At 35.0% G+C, this 14339-nt stretch overlaps 1 long non-coding RNA gene, 8 other non-coding genes and 1 pseudogene across 40 annotated transcripts in view; all 10 read right to left on the bottom strand.

Moving 5' to 3' along the window:
• Window positions 1-14339, bottom strand: part of LOC122419816 — a 95612-nt gene that overhangs the window by 5440 nt on the left and 75833 nt on the right. For 22 of the 32 annotated variants that reach the window (XR_006263022.1, XR_006263029.1, XR_006263040.1 and 19 more), the window contains 11 exons: window positions 13565-13648; window positions 12893-12977; window positions 12287-12349; window positions 10192-10276; window positions 8776-8849; window positions 6615-6679; window positions 5172-5256; window positions 3914-4001; window positions 2958-3044; window positions 2078-2127; window positions 938-1005 (listed from right to left, as the gene is read on the bottom strand). This is a non-coding gene — a long non-coding RNA (uncharacterized LOC122419816). The other 10 variants (XR_006263033.1, XR_006263037.1, XR_006263038.1 and 7 more) reach the window with 8 other exon arrangements.
• Window positions 212-283, bottom strand: LOC122419894. The gene has a single exon (XR_006263103.1). It is a non-coding gene; the product is annotated as a small nucleolar RNA SNORD113/SNORD114 family (small nucleolar RNA).
• On the bottom strand, window positions 1642-1717 carry LOC122419884 (annotated as a pseudogene).
• LOC122419875 lies at window positions 3529-3602 on the bottom strand. Its single transcript, XR_006263087.1, has one exon. It is a non-coding gene; the product is annotated as a small nucleolar RNA SNORD113/SNORD114 family (small nucleolar RNA).
• Window positions 5917-5988, bottom strand: LOC122419896. The gene has a single exon (XR_006263105.1). It is a non-coding gene; the product is annotated as a small nucleolar RNA SNORD113/SNORD114 family (small nucleolar RNA).
• LOC122419898 lies at window positions 6189-6260 on the bottom strand. Its single transcript, XR_006263106.1, has one exon. It is a non-coding gene; the product is annotated as a small nucleolar RNA SNORD113/SNORD114 family (small nucleolar RNA).
• Window positions 9831-9902, bottom strand: LOC122419895. The gene has a single exon (XR_006263104.1). It is a non-coding gene; the product is annotated as a small nucleolar RNA SNORD113/SNORD114 family (small nucleolar RNA).
• On the bottom strand, window positions 10751-10819 carry LOC122419899. Its single transcript, XR_006263107.1, has one exon. It is a non-coding gene; the product is annotated as a small nucleolar RNA SNORD113/SNORD114 family (small nucleolar RNA).
• LOC122419870 lies at window positions 12492-12566 on the bottom strand. The gene has a single exon (XR_006263082.1). It is a non-coding gene; the product is annotated as a small nucleolar RNA SNORD113/SNORD114 family (small nucleolar RNA).
• LOC122419887 lies at window positions 14042-14113 on the bottom strand. The gene has a single exon (XR_006263096.1). It is a non-coding gene; the product is annotated as a small nucleolar RNA SNORD113/SNORD114 family (small nucleolar RNA).

Below are 14339 nucleotides of genomic sequence, written 5' to 3'. Positions count from 1 at the left end.
TATTCATTTTCCTGACTAAATATTAATGAACAATGTTTCACCCTCTTCATCTTTATTCATTTATACATTTGCTAATTTATTCTGCCATTGATTCATTTATAATTATATTTTTAAAATTCATGAGCACAAAGACCAGGAAAGAGATCACTGTATAATATTGAAATCTATCTGCAGTCATTTAAAGTATGTTGAATAGATGAGTTCTTTTGCATTGGACCTCAGACTTCTGGACACACAGAATTCATTGTATGTGATTCACATACCAGACATCATCATTAGACCGTGACTGGTCAACTTTCTCTTCATTTGCATCTATATTTGTTTATTAATTCATTAATAAGGAAAATGAAAGTAAAAGTCACTCGGTCAAGTCCAACTTTTTGTGACCCCATGGACTATATACAGCCCATGGAATTCTCCACGTCAGAATACTGGAGTGGGTAGTCATCCCCTCCTCCAGGGGATCTTCCCAATAATACTATTCCTCCTCATACATTCCTGACCTTAGTTGAAAGGGTCAGATGAAGCAGAGACAATAAACTAGAATTTTTCATGTTTGACCATCTTTCAGGCACACATGTATATGACTCATACATCAACACTGGTCATAACTGATCTAATATTGCCCCCCCTTTTTTCAATCATTTCTATAGCTTTACTGATCAAATAATTATTTCACTAATAATAATTTTTAATGTTATGATTCACAAAATTTCAAGAATACTTTTTGTGTCCCTAATCTATATATAGAATTATTCTCATGACAATATATCTCTTATTATTTATCCTCAGTTTTTCTTATATACATCAATATAATGTTAACTCTATCCCATATTTATCACTAAGGTAGAGTTGCATTCTCTAAATATATTTTGCACTGTTAAATGAATAACTTAAAAAAACCAGAAACCAAGAAAGCAACTTCACTATTACTCACATTAATCTCTGTATTCCTATTAAATACAGGCAACCCCAGAGCTCATGATGGTGGAAGATGCATCTGTCCTGAGAAGCACAGCATAGAACAGACAGTAAAATAAATGATGACACAATCACCGTTTCTGAATAGGCGTCAACGTTTTCAATTTCATTAACAATGCCTTTTGCTATACAACATACATTCCTAATTGGACAACATTTCATCTTATTGCTTTTTTAATGTATTTATTCATATATGTCTAGTGAAATGAAAGTTGCTCAGTCGTGTCCAACTCCTTGTGACCCCATGGACTCTACAGTCCATGGAATTCTCCAGGCCAGAATACTGGAGTGGGTGGCCTTTCCCTGCTCCAGGAGATATTCCCAACCCAGGGATCGAACCCAGGTCTCCCACATTGTGAGCGGATTCTTTACCGGCTGAGCCACCAGGGAAGCCCAAGAATACTGGAGTGGGTAGCCCATCCCTTGTCCAGGGGATTTCCCCAACCCAGGAATTGAACCGGGGTCTCCTATATTGCAGGAGTATTTTTTACCAACTGAGCTGTGAGGGAAGCTAATTTCATCATTAAAAACAAATCTAAGCCTATACAAGAATATGATCAATATTGATCACAATCAATACAATAATATGATCTTTGTAAATGTATCACATCTCTTTACAGAAACAATTTCAACAGAGGAACAGACTAATTTTGTTCCATGTTGGACCTCAGAGTTTCAGACACATATTTTCTCATCACCCATGACTACTTTATCATCAGTCATCATCATTGGCCCATGACTGGATCTATTCCTCTTCATTTGTATGTTTGTACTGATTAAATTATGAATGCATTGATACAAATAAAAATAATACATGGTTCATATAAGCTCTAGGACAAGATCAAGGATATGCCTAACATCAGTTTGCAGAATCATTTTCCACAAGACTAATCCCTTTTAATTAACAGACCTCAATCATGTTAATTATTGATTAATCAACATAGTACTTCATATTTATCATTAAACTTTTTCATATTTATCATTATTTATCATATTATCGTTAAACTTTTTAATGAATTTAATACTTTCTAATAATTCTATAAATACTCTTAAACAGATGACCCAGTCCAAGACAATAAAGTTGACCATTACTCACCTTGGTCTCACAATCTTGGTAACAACAGAGGCTAAAATCAGCTCCAGCATCTATTCTCAAAAGGATCAAGCAGACAAGATGATAAAAATATTGAGATTTTCTCTCCATTGATTCAGAGTTTTCACAGTTCATTTGCATAGTAATTTAGGCATTTATTAATTTACAGTAATATTTATTTTGCTCTTAATAAATCAAATATCAAAGTTGTAACTTTATCAGTAAATTATTCCCCCTCACTATTATTCCCACTCAAAGACATATACACTTGATTATTTTATTTTCCATTCCAATTTATTTCATTAGATTTCTTTATAATACTTATAATGAATAGTGTTTCCTTGTTTCATATTTATTCACTTACATATTTGTTTATCCTGCTATTGATTTCTTAACAATAATAATTTTAGATATTACTGTACACAAAGACTAAGAACATGCTCCCCATATATGCCTGGCATCTCCCTATAGTATTAGATTTTTTGTGTTGACCTGTGGTGTTCCTCATCAAAGATTCATACCACAAGTCATCATTGTCTATATTTGTCCTCATTACCTTCCTTCACGTCAACATTTTTTACTGATCATCCATTCACTATTAACAATTTGACAAAATTGCTTCATGGTCACAAAAACTTAAAACAAGGAAGGTCCTTGACTCTTTCATTTGTCTATAGAATGACTTCCCACAGAAACTGTCATCAACTGCTCTCAAAGTTTCCTATCCAGATGCATTAATATAATGCTTCATATTAACCCTACTTTTACTGTTTCACCATGGTTCACAATCACCAATTATTTTCTTATAGACTGTAAAGAAGGCAGTGAAAATCTTACAAAAACTAAAACCACAAAACCAAGAAGAGGCTTGACTATGACTCACTTTGCTCTCCTAAACCCTTAACACATCAAATGCAACCGCAGAATTCATGACCGCGAGGAAGGCGAACATCAGCCCATTGTGGCAAGTCTAAGGAATAGAAGATAATGTAGAGGATAAAAAAGACATTAAGATATTATTTTAATTAGTCTTTGAATTCCATGTTTCATTCAGTCATTTAAATAGGTAGTGAACTGGGATCATTTATACTTTAGTTTCTCCTAAGTAAATGAACAGTGTCAATCTTGACACTGATACAGATCACAGACACGTGAAATAGAGAACATAAAATTTTACTTATCAATAACTATATCATTCTTAGCCAAAGAAAAACATCCCTGAACCATAAACCTCCTAATTTACATTTGTTTTTAATGTATATTAATAGAATTTCTTGCCTAACCACATTTCTATGGTTGAACAAAATTTCACCAATTTCATCTTTATATTTTATTTCATTGATCCAATTATAAACATAAAAAGAAAATGTATGAACATAAAACAAGATGCTTGTACATTCCTGACAGGTGTCTATAGGGTCACCTGGAACAGAGGCAATGGGTCTCCGTTTGCATTGGACCTCAGAGTTCCAAACACGTATTCATCATACATGACTCATACACGCACCGAAAAGCCATCATTGATCCAATGTTGTAACTATTTTCTTCATTCATTTCTATATTGTTTATTGATGAATTCATTAATTCACCAATAATAATTTTAAAACTCAATTATTTGCAAAAAGCAAAGAAAAAAAACCCAAAGCCACTATTCTATGTATAGAATCATTTTCATACTAATGTATCTCTTTCTTTACACCCTTTGTTTTTCTGTTACATGTCAATTCAGTGTTTATCACTGGGCTACTGTTGGCCATTCTTATATGTTACTTTTCAACAATATATTAGATGCCCTGAAAGAAATCACAGAAAGGACATAAGATTTTGACTTTTACTCACACTGGCCTCTGTACTCCTAACACGGAGATGCAAACACAGGGGTCACTATCACGGTACCACTGCTTAAATCAGCTCGAGGGGGTAGGGTCTGCGAAGTACAAAACAGTCAATGACAAAAAAAAAAAATAGTTTAAGTACAATGCCCATCGATCCTTGATTTCCACATTTCATTTACTCACATACTGAAGTATTTATAAATTATTCATAATGGATCTATTTTTCTCTTAACAAAATGAACAACAGCAAACTTGAGACAAATCCATAATACTGTAAGTGACTCTTAATTATCAGTATTGATATAATATTTAGTCAAAGATATACTGGTGAGCCACTTTTTCCTGACTGAATCTCAGTATTTTCACTTTTATTAACAGTATTTCTTGCCTTGCCACCTGTTTATAGTTAGACAAGTTTCACCCTTTTTACTTATTATTTCTTTACCTTTTTCTTTACCTGTTATTTACATTTCTTTACTGGTTCTAAAATTAATCTCTTAATAATAATAAAGAAAGAAAGTGAAGTCGCTCAGTCAAGTCCAACTCTTTGCGACCCCGTGGACTGTAGCCCGCCAGGCTCCTCTGTTCATGGGATTCTCCAGGCAAGAATACTGGAGTGGGTTGCCATTTCCTTCTTCAGGTGATCTTCCCACCCCAGGGATCGAACCCAGGTCTCCCACATTGCAGGCAGATGCTTTATCCTCTGAGCCACCAGGGAAGCATATAAATTGATGAATACAATAGCTGTACTGGGTATATTTCAGCATCTATCTCTAGGATGAACTAAAAGAAATATACTAGGTTTTTGCTGGATCTCAGTATCAGGACATATATTATTCATTATATAGACTCATCTGTTACCAGTCATCATCACTAGCCCAAGAAAACCCTTTTATTTTTCATTCTCATAAACATTTGGGTTTATTTATAAATTTGCTACTAAATACACACAAATGAAAAGTAAACTAAAATATCCTCAATATCTATCTCAAAAATCTTTTCCAGAGAATAACTCTGTTTCCAAAACTGACCTCAAAGATACATTTATAGATTAATAAAGATAATATTTCATGTCAATCTGATACTTAACATGGCATTCTCCCCTCTTTGATTGTTTGAGCAAGCTCCGGGAGTTGGTGATGGACAGGGAAGCCTGGCAAGCTGCAGTGCATGGGGTCATGAAGAGTGGAAAACAACTGAGCGACTGAACTACAACTATCCGTAAACAAACCACTCAAACTAAAACGTTGGCTGTTACTTACATGGTCTTAACATACCCACAACACAAATGAAACCGGAGAGAGTGTAACCGTGGAAGATGCTTCCATCCACCTAAGTGCACCCATTCTGAGGAGTATAAGGCAAAGGAGATGATAATAAAACGAGGCACTCTTTCCATCATCTGTCTACAGAATATCGTCTCTGCTGTGAATGGACAAGCTTAATGCAACACTGGACCACAGAGTTCCAGACACTTTCATTGTATACGATTCATATTGATGAGGATCCAACATCGGTCCCCCCTTTTTCTGCACATATTTCTATATCTTTATTTTGGTTAAATAAAAATCCACTAATAAATTTAGCAAGAACAATTCAAAAAATAAAGCAAAAAGAGCCCAGGTGTACACTGAAGCATTTTTATTTTTTTTAATAATGTCAAAATTGTAACTGACTCAGCCAGTAACTAATACCTGTCATTGTCTATATCACCCTAAGCCAAAGAGGTAATACCCTCATAACATATCTTTCCTATTGATTATCAATGTCTTTTCAGTATATACATAATAGTAATTTTTGCCTAACCACATATTTTTATAATTGAAAAGGCTACATATTCATCATTTTTTATTTTATACATTTGCATATTGATTATTTCATTGATCCACTTATAAAAATAGAAAAAAAATGCATGGTGATAATAACCAAAACAAAGATCTTTGTATATTCCTAACCACTGCCTAAAAGGTCACTTCACACAGGTCACTGGACTTGATTTCATTTGCATCAAACCTCAGACTTTCAGACGCGTATTCATTGCACACAACTCATACGCCTCAGGGAGTCACCATCAAGCTAATACTGTCCATCTTATTCAAATACATTTTTGTTTAATTTATGAATCACAAATTCACTAATAATTTTATCAGCACAATTTTTAAAAAGATGATATATACAGAATTATTCTTACTTTAACACTTTAATACAAGAATATGATCTCTTTATATTCCTGAAGTCTCACAAAATAAACAGTTTCTCATCAGAGGGAAAATAGTATCGTGGACCTCAGAGATCTAGCCACGTTTTCATCGTTTAGGACTCTTCCCGAAACGACCATCATCATTGGTCCACAACTGAGACTCCACTCTTTGTTCAATTCTGTTTATTGATTAACTCAGTAATTTACTAGTAATAATTTTAAAATCCTATTATTTACAAAACTCTAGAAAAGTCATGATATTCCTAAGGTGTAAATAGATCATTCTTACAACAATGTATCTCTTTTAAATTAGATACTGTTTTTCACCTTTGCAGTAATCAATTAATGTGTCATAAATTTCGACAGTTATCACTGAGCTAGACTTGGCCTTCTGTTATTCCATATGGGACATTCGGCCAATACACTGAATACACACACACACACTCACACAAACCAACAAAAAGATATGAACAAAACCGAGACAAAAAAACTGATTATTACTCACACTGGTCTCTGTGGACCTAACACAGAGGTGCAGTCAGTCAGAAGGTGCACCGCCACGGAATAATACTTAATCAGCATAAATGTGTCCATTTTGAACAATGCAAAGCACAGTCCATGAGAAAGGGGAGAAAAACATATCACCATTCATCTTACATTCTACATTTCATTTATCCAATCATTGAGAAATGTATAGCTTTCCCATAATGTACAGATTGTTTTCTCTAGACAGAAAGAACATCCTCATAATTGAGATTGACTCAGATCAATAAAATTGACTCCCAGTATTTCAGATCTATCTGAATCAACCTAGACAGCATATTAAAAAGCAGAGACTTACATTGCTGATAAAGGTCCACCTAGTCCTTTGGTTCAAAGCTATGGTTTTTCCATTGGTCATGGATGGATGTGAGAGTTGGACTATAAAGAAAGCTGCGTGACAAACGATGCTTTTGAACTGTGGTATTAGAGAAGACTCTTGAGAGCCGTTTGGACTGCAAGGAGATGCAAACAGTCCATCCTAAAGGAACTTAGTCCTAGGTGTTCATTGGAAGGACTGATGCTGAAACTGAAGCTCCAATGATTTGGCCATCTGATGCGAAGAACTGACTCATTGGAAAAGACCCTGATGCTGGGAAATATTGAAGGCAGGAGGAGAAGGGGACAACAGAGGATGAGATGGCTGGATGGCATCACCAACTCAATGGACATGAGTTTGAGTCAACTCTGGGAGTTGGTAATGGACAGGGAGGCCTGGCGTGCCGCAGTCCATGGGGTCGCAAAGTTGGACACGACTGAGCGACTGAACTGAACTGAATCTTAGCCAAACTTCTTTCATTTTTTGTCGCCCATGTGATTAGTGCAGTCATTATTTTTAGAGAAATCATCCAACCCCAGACTAGGAATGAGATGATGTCTCCTGGCTCCTACAACAAAGATGCCATCCTAGGCTGATGCTCCAGAAGGAATCCTCCCTTCAGGTTCCATGCATCCTCTCTGAGGGGTATAAAGCAAAATGAACCATCAGTGTGGTAGAGACACTCTCCACTGCTTCTTGTTTCCACACTCACAGTGTTATCCAGGCTATCCTTAACTTAGGGTACATAGAAAACCTTTTGACAATGAACCATTTGGATATTACCACTGAACCAGAATATAAAGGTTGACTAGGAGCTTCACAGGCTTCCCTTGTAGCTAAGCTGGTAAAGAATCGCCTGCTGTGAGGGAGACCTGGGTTCAATCCCTGAGTTGGGAAGATGCCCTGGAGAAGGGAAAGGCTACTCACTCCAGTATCCTGGCCAGGAGAATTCCATGGACTGTATAGTCCATGGGTTCACAGAGTTGGACACAACTGGGACACACTTCCCAGGCGGCCAAGTGGTAAAGAATCCACTTGCTCGTGTGGGAGACGCAAGAGATGTGGGTTCAATCCCTGGGGTCAGGAAGATCCCTCGGAGTAGGAAATGGCAAATCATTCCAGTATTCTTGCCTGGAAAATTCCACAGGAAGAAGAGCCTGACAGGTTTTGGTCCATGAGGTCTGAGCATACACCTCTCTGATCATTTATTCTGTCCCCCTCAACCTTAAGCTAAGTGGTAACAGCTGTGTGCCATTCATTAGTAATTGAAATTCAGGGTGTCCTTGGTATATTAACAGTATTTCATGGCTCACCACGTATTTCAGTAATTGGAAATTGCTTCATTTCATCCATCTTTATTTTTAATTATGTATTTATGGATTCTCTCATTTTCCAATTATAATAATACAATGAAAATTCATGAACACAAAGACCACAGATAAGTCCCTCATTTATTCCTGACATCTCTCTATAGGCTGCCTTCTCAAGTTGAGAACGGACGAGATTACTTTAATACTGCATTTCAGAATTCCAGACAAGTATTCACCATATATCACTCATGGATCCAACATTGTTTCTATTTTCCTACATTTATTTCTACTTGTATTGATTAAATAAAAATTCAAAAAAAAGTCTTAATGGGTATAGAATAATTCTTACTTAAATATATATCTCTCTTTAATAGATTGTTTTTTTTATCACCGAACTATGAGTAACTTTTTGATTAACTGAATACTTTTTTAATAATACCATAAAGATCCTCAGACAAATCACCCAACCCAAGACAACAACCTTGACAATTATTCACTTTAAGTTCCTTCCTGACACACAGGTGGTGTGACCACCAAGCACAGCAGAAGCTGAGATAGCAGAAACATCCACCTGCAGAATAATAAGCAGACAAGGTGATAAAAACACTGAGCCATTCTCTCCATTGATCCAAATATCCTACTCTTTATTTTCACAGTAACTAAGGCATTGACTAACATATAATTAGTAATTGATGAACTTATTGTCAAAGTTGGAACAGACCCAGTCAGTACCTAATACCTGTCACTTTCTATATCATCCTTGACCAAAGAGATGACACCCTAATACTACATCTTTCTCGATGGGTATCAGTATTTTCAATATATATTAATGTATTACTACATCATACTAATTTTTGCCTAACCACATTTTTATAATTGAAAAAGACATCACATTCATCTTTTTTAATTTTACACATTTTTATACTGACTATTTCATGGATTCAATTATAAAAACAGAAAATACATGGAAGAAAAGTCATAACGAACAGAGAGCATATTAAAAAGCAGAAACATTACATTGTTGAAAAAGGTCCGTCTAGTCAAAGCTATTATTTTTCTGCAGTCATGTATGGATGTAAGAGCTGGACTATAAAGAAAGCTGAGTGCCAAAGAATTGATGTTTTTGAACTGTGGTGTTGGAGAAGACTCTTGAGAGTCCCTTGGACTGCAAGGAGATCCAACCAGTCCATCCTAAAGGAAATCAGTCCTGGGTGTTCATTGGAAGAACTGATGCTGAAGCTGAAGCTCCAACACTTTGGCCACCTGATGCAAAGAACTGACTCACTGGAAAAGACTCTGATGCTGGGAAAGGTTGAAGGCAGGAGGAAAAGGGGACGACAGAGGATGAGACGGCTGGATGGTATCACTGATGCTATGGACATGAGTTTGAGTGATGGACAGGGAGGCCTGGTGTGCTACAGTCCACGTGGTCGCAAAGAGTCAGAGACGACTGAGCGACTGAACTGAACTGAACTAACATGATTATAAAAACCAAAACAAAGATCTTTCTAAACTTCTAATCACTGCCGATAAAGTCATTTCAAATAGAACAACAAGCCTCAGGGTTTCAGACACATATTTACCGTACACAACTCACACGCCATGGGTAGTCATCATTGATCCAATATTACCCCTCTTTTTCCTATGTGCACTCTATTTCTTTATTGTATAAGCCACAAATGCACTATGCATAATGTTAGCAGTACAATTAAAAAAACAAAAATTGCCTGGATGTATCTAGAATTATTCTTATTTTAATATATATCTTGTTAAGACTCTCAACTTTCTCTATGGTTCATATATCCATACTCAACACTGAAATGCGGTGCCTTATTTTATTCCACATTTATTAATAACACATTGCATTATGTTAATAAAATAAAAAACTGAGAAAAATTTCAACTATCACTCACATTAACCTTCATCCTCCTCCTGTTCCAAAGCAATCATAGAGCTCATGTCCATGAAATACGCTAAATCATCTCCACTGCCTTCATTCTGAGGAGTATAGAACAAAGATGAGAAAAATATTCATACCTAATTGCCATTAATCCTTATTTTTCATATTACATTTAATCAGGTAGTTATATTTTCTCTTTCCCTCAGTATTTTTTATTTTGTTACAAGTGAAAGTTCAATCTTTACTTGGAGGCAGAACAACCAAACTACATATGCATTTCTAGTCAATCTGGGTCAAATAGGTAACTCTCACCCATTTTTTTGTGGGCATCAGATTTTCCAATGTTTATAAATGGTATCTTTTGTCTCACAAAATTCAAATATGGACAATGCTTCATCCTATTTTTCCTTATATATTTATTTTTGTTTGCTTAATGCTTCCACCATCACAAGATCCGTTAATAATAACAAATGTAAGTCTATGAACTCAATACACGAATATACATTTTTACATTCCTGACATTTATCTATTGAAATAATTTCACACAGGGAACTGACGACTTATGTTCTGTGCTGGACCTCAGAGTTTCAGATATGTTTTCACTGTTCAGGACTCTTCTTTTCATGATCATCACTGGCCCATGACCGAGCCCCCTTTTTGCTGTTTATTTCTATTTGTTCATTGACTAATCTATTTATTCACTAATCATTCTCCCAGCAGTGTACTCATTTTAAATTTTTATCATTCACTAATATTTTTATATTGAATATATGTTGATTTATTGGAGTATAATGGGTCTACAATATTGTGTTAATTTCAACTGTATGGCAAAGTGAATCAACTATATGTATACATACACTGCCTCTTTTTTTAATTTCCGTCCCATGTAGGTCATCAGAGAGCACTGAGTGGAGTTCGCTGTGCTATATGGTAAGTTCTCATTATTTATTTTATATGTAGCACCAGTAGAATATATACGTCAGTCCCAATAAATAGTATGCTGTTATTCATCTATGAGTTAATCAATTCATGTTTCATAAGATTCTATATTTATCACTGAGTTACACTGTCCTTCAGTTATTGTATACGGAAATTTCAAATAATACACTGTATACCCAGAGGAAAAAAATCACTGAAACTATGATGAGAAATTTGACCATTGCTGACATTGGACTCTGTGCTTCTGACACACATAAGGTGCCTTACAAGAGACTAAAAGTGTGGATGTGTCCATTTTGAACAATATAAAGCATGATCAGTGAGAAGAAAAGAAAAAAATTTATCACCACTGACTCTTCATGCACTTTTCATTTAACCAGTCATTTAGGAATTTATAACTTTTTTAGAATGCAGACATTGTTTTCTCTTAACAGAAAGAATAACTTTAAATGTGAGATTGACTCAGAACAATAATGTCAACTCTGAATAGTTCAGGTCTATATGATACTTAGCCAGAGAGGTGACACCATTGAACCATCCATTTCAAAATTGATATCAGTGTTGGCAGTTTGTATGAATGTCTCTTGCTTCATCATGTATGTTCATAATTAGATAATAATTCACTGTTTTCATTCATCTATTATCTATATATCTTTAATGGTGCGTTCATTGATTATAGTAATAATTTTTAAACTCAGTCTAGGAACTTGAACTTTGTACATTCTTAACACCTATGCACAGGAAGAAATAAAGAAAAAGAGTATGGGTTTTGCTGGAGCTCAGAGTACCGGACTCTTCCTTACATCATCCACGGTCAGGTTAACATCATCACTGGTTCATTTGGGCCCACTTTTACTTCATTTATACTTATATTCATAACAATTAAATCATGACTTCACTGATAACAACAAAATTAATATTTTAGTAACAAAAACCAAAGAGCAAGCCATTAAACATCCCTGACTCTTCTTTAATTAATACCAAAATAGATTGTACCTTTCACTAATAAATATCAATGTTATATATTATCAACTAATCAACATCTGGTCTCAAGTCATATTTATCACTGGGACATAGTTAACCTTTTGCTTATATTTACTACTTTCAAAGAATATTATGAAAACACTTAAACAACACAAACCAAGATGAAAATTTTGAGCAGTACTCACCTTGCTCTTTCCTAAAAATGATATTGATCACAGTAGAGGCTGAAATCAACTTGAGCTAATGTTCTGAAAAGTATCAAACAAAGAAGGTGATAACAGAGATTGAAACTTTCTCTCCATTGATCTACAGACTTGTTTATCGATGCTTTCATTGGCTCAATTATCATGACCAATGAAAATGTTTGAATAGAAAGACACTGCTTTTCTATTGGATCTCAGAGTTTCAGACACGTATTATTCATTATCAATGACTCATACGCCGGCATTAATCATCACTGATCCAGAAAAGAAGACTGGCTCCTCATTCTGTATTGTTAATTGATTAATTCATCGATTCACTAATTATAATTTATAACTCTATGATTCACAAAACCCAACAAAAGACTTGAAACTGCCAATACTCACGTTTCTAGAAAAATACATTATATCTTTCTCACCTATGATCAGTTTTCACATAGGCAATAATCAGTATAATGCTTCATACTAATCACTTTATTCTCAACAGGATTAAAAATGACCCTCTTTAATCATACTTCAAATATATTAATAATACAGCAAAAACATTAGACAAGCCATTCAGCCCAAGACCACGAATTTGATTATGCTCACATGGGTCTCTGGTTCCAACCACAAAGATGCCATCCTAAGCAGGCGCTCCATGAAGAATCCTTCTTTCAGATCTCATGCTCCCACTCTGAGGAATGTAAAGCAAAGCAGACCATCAAGATGGTTGAGACAATCTCCACTGCTCCCAGATTCCACATTCACAGTATTATTCAGGCCATCCTTAACCTAGGATACACACACTATCTGTCAAAAACTAACCACTGGGATCTCACCACCATGCCAGAATCTGAAGAATGTCTTTCACTTAGATCCTGTCACCCTCATCCTTTCCCTAAATGGTTATCGGTCACGTACCATTCATTATTAATTGAACTTCAGGGTTTCCATAGTACAGTAATAATATTTCTTGTCTCACTACATATTTTGATAATTAGACAGTGTTTTACTCCATTCATCTTTATTTTTAATTAAATGTTTATTTATAGATTCTCATATTATCCAATTATATGGATATATGCAGCCTGGCATGCTGCAGTCCATGGGGTCGCAAAGAGTCGGACATGGCTAAGCAACTGAACTGAACTAACTGAACTGATATTCATACTCAACACTGAGATAACAGCTGCCTTCTTAACTTACATCCCACATTCCTAATAATACTGTGAATCACCTTAAAGACAAAACAAACTGGAAAAAAGAAAAACTATTACTCACATTAATCTCCATCATCCTATTATACAGAGGCAACTACAGAGTTTGAGTCCATGCAAGATGTTAAATCATTCTACTGCATTCATTCTGGGAAGTACAGAAAATGCAATACAATAAAAAATATTGAGAACTAAATTTACTCAATATTTAGGTATTTATTATTTTCTCTTATTCTCTCAATTTTTTTGTCTTGTTAAAAGAAAAAACACAATAATTTAACTGCCTCTTATTTCTGCATTTCTATCTAATCTTGGTCAAATAAGTGACCCTCAGAAAATGTGTTCAATTGCAACCATGCTTCACCCTATTTTTTCCTTATACATTAATTTATGTTTACTTAATGGTTCCATCACAGATCCACTAATATATAACAACAAATCTAAGTCCAGAAAATCAATACAAGAATATGGTCTTTGAATAATCCAGACCTCTCTCTAAAAGAGCAGTTTTGGAAAGGGAGGAGACTCCAGGTATTCTGCGTTGGACCTCAGAGTTTCAGACATGTTTTCATCGTTCAGGACTCTACCCGAAACGATCATCATCATTGGTCCGTGACTTAGTCTCTTCTCTTCATTCATTTCTATGTTTCTATTGATTAAATCATCAGTTAACTGTTATTAACAAAAATAATATATGATTCAGTAAATCTCCTAGGAATAAGACCTTCATATTCATAATCTCAGTTTACAGAATATTTTCTCATTTAGAGGCTTTCTCTTGCTTTGTTCAACCTCAATCCTGCACATTATTTATTAATTAAAACAATGTTTCTTATCAT

Source organism: Cervus canadensis, chromosome 17 (genome assembly GCF_019320065.1).
Source record: "Cervus canadensis isolate Bull #8, Minnesota chromosome 17, ASM1932006v1, whole genome shotgun sequence".
In the NCBI taxonomy this organism is placed as follows: Eukaryota; Metazoa; Chordata; class Mammalia; order Artiodactyla; family Cervidae; genus Cervus; species Cervus canadensis.
The sequence above is the reverse complement of the archived record's forward strand: the minus strand, read 5'-3'. Positions and strand labels throughout refer to the sequence as shown.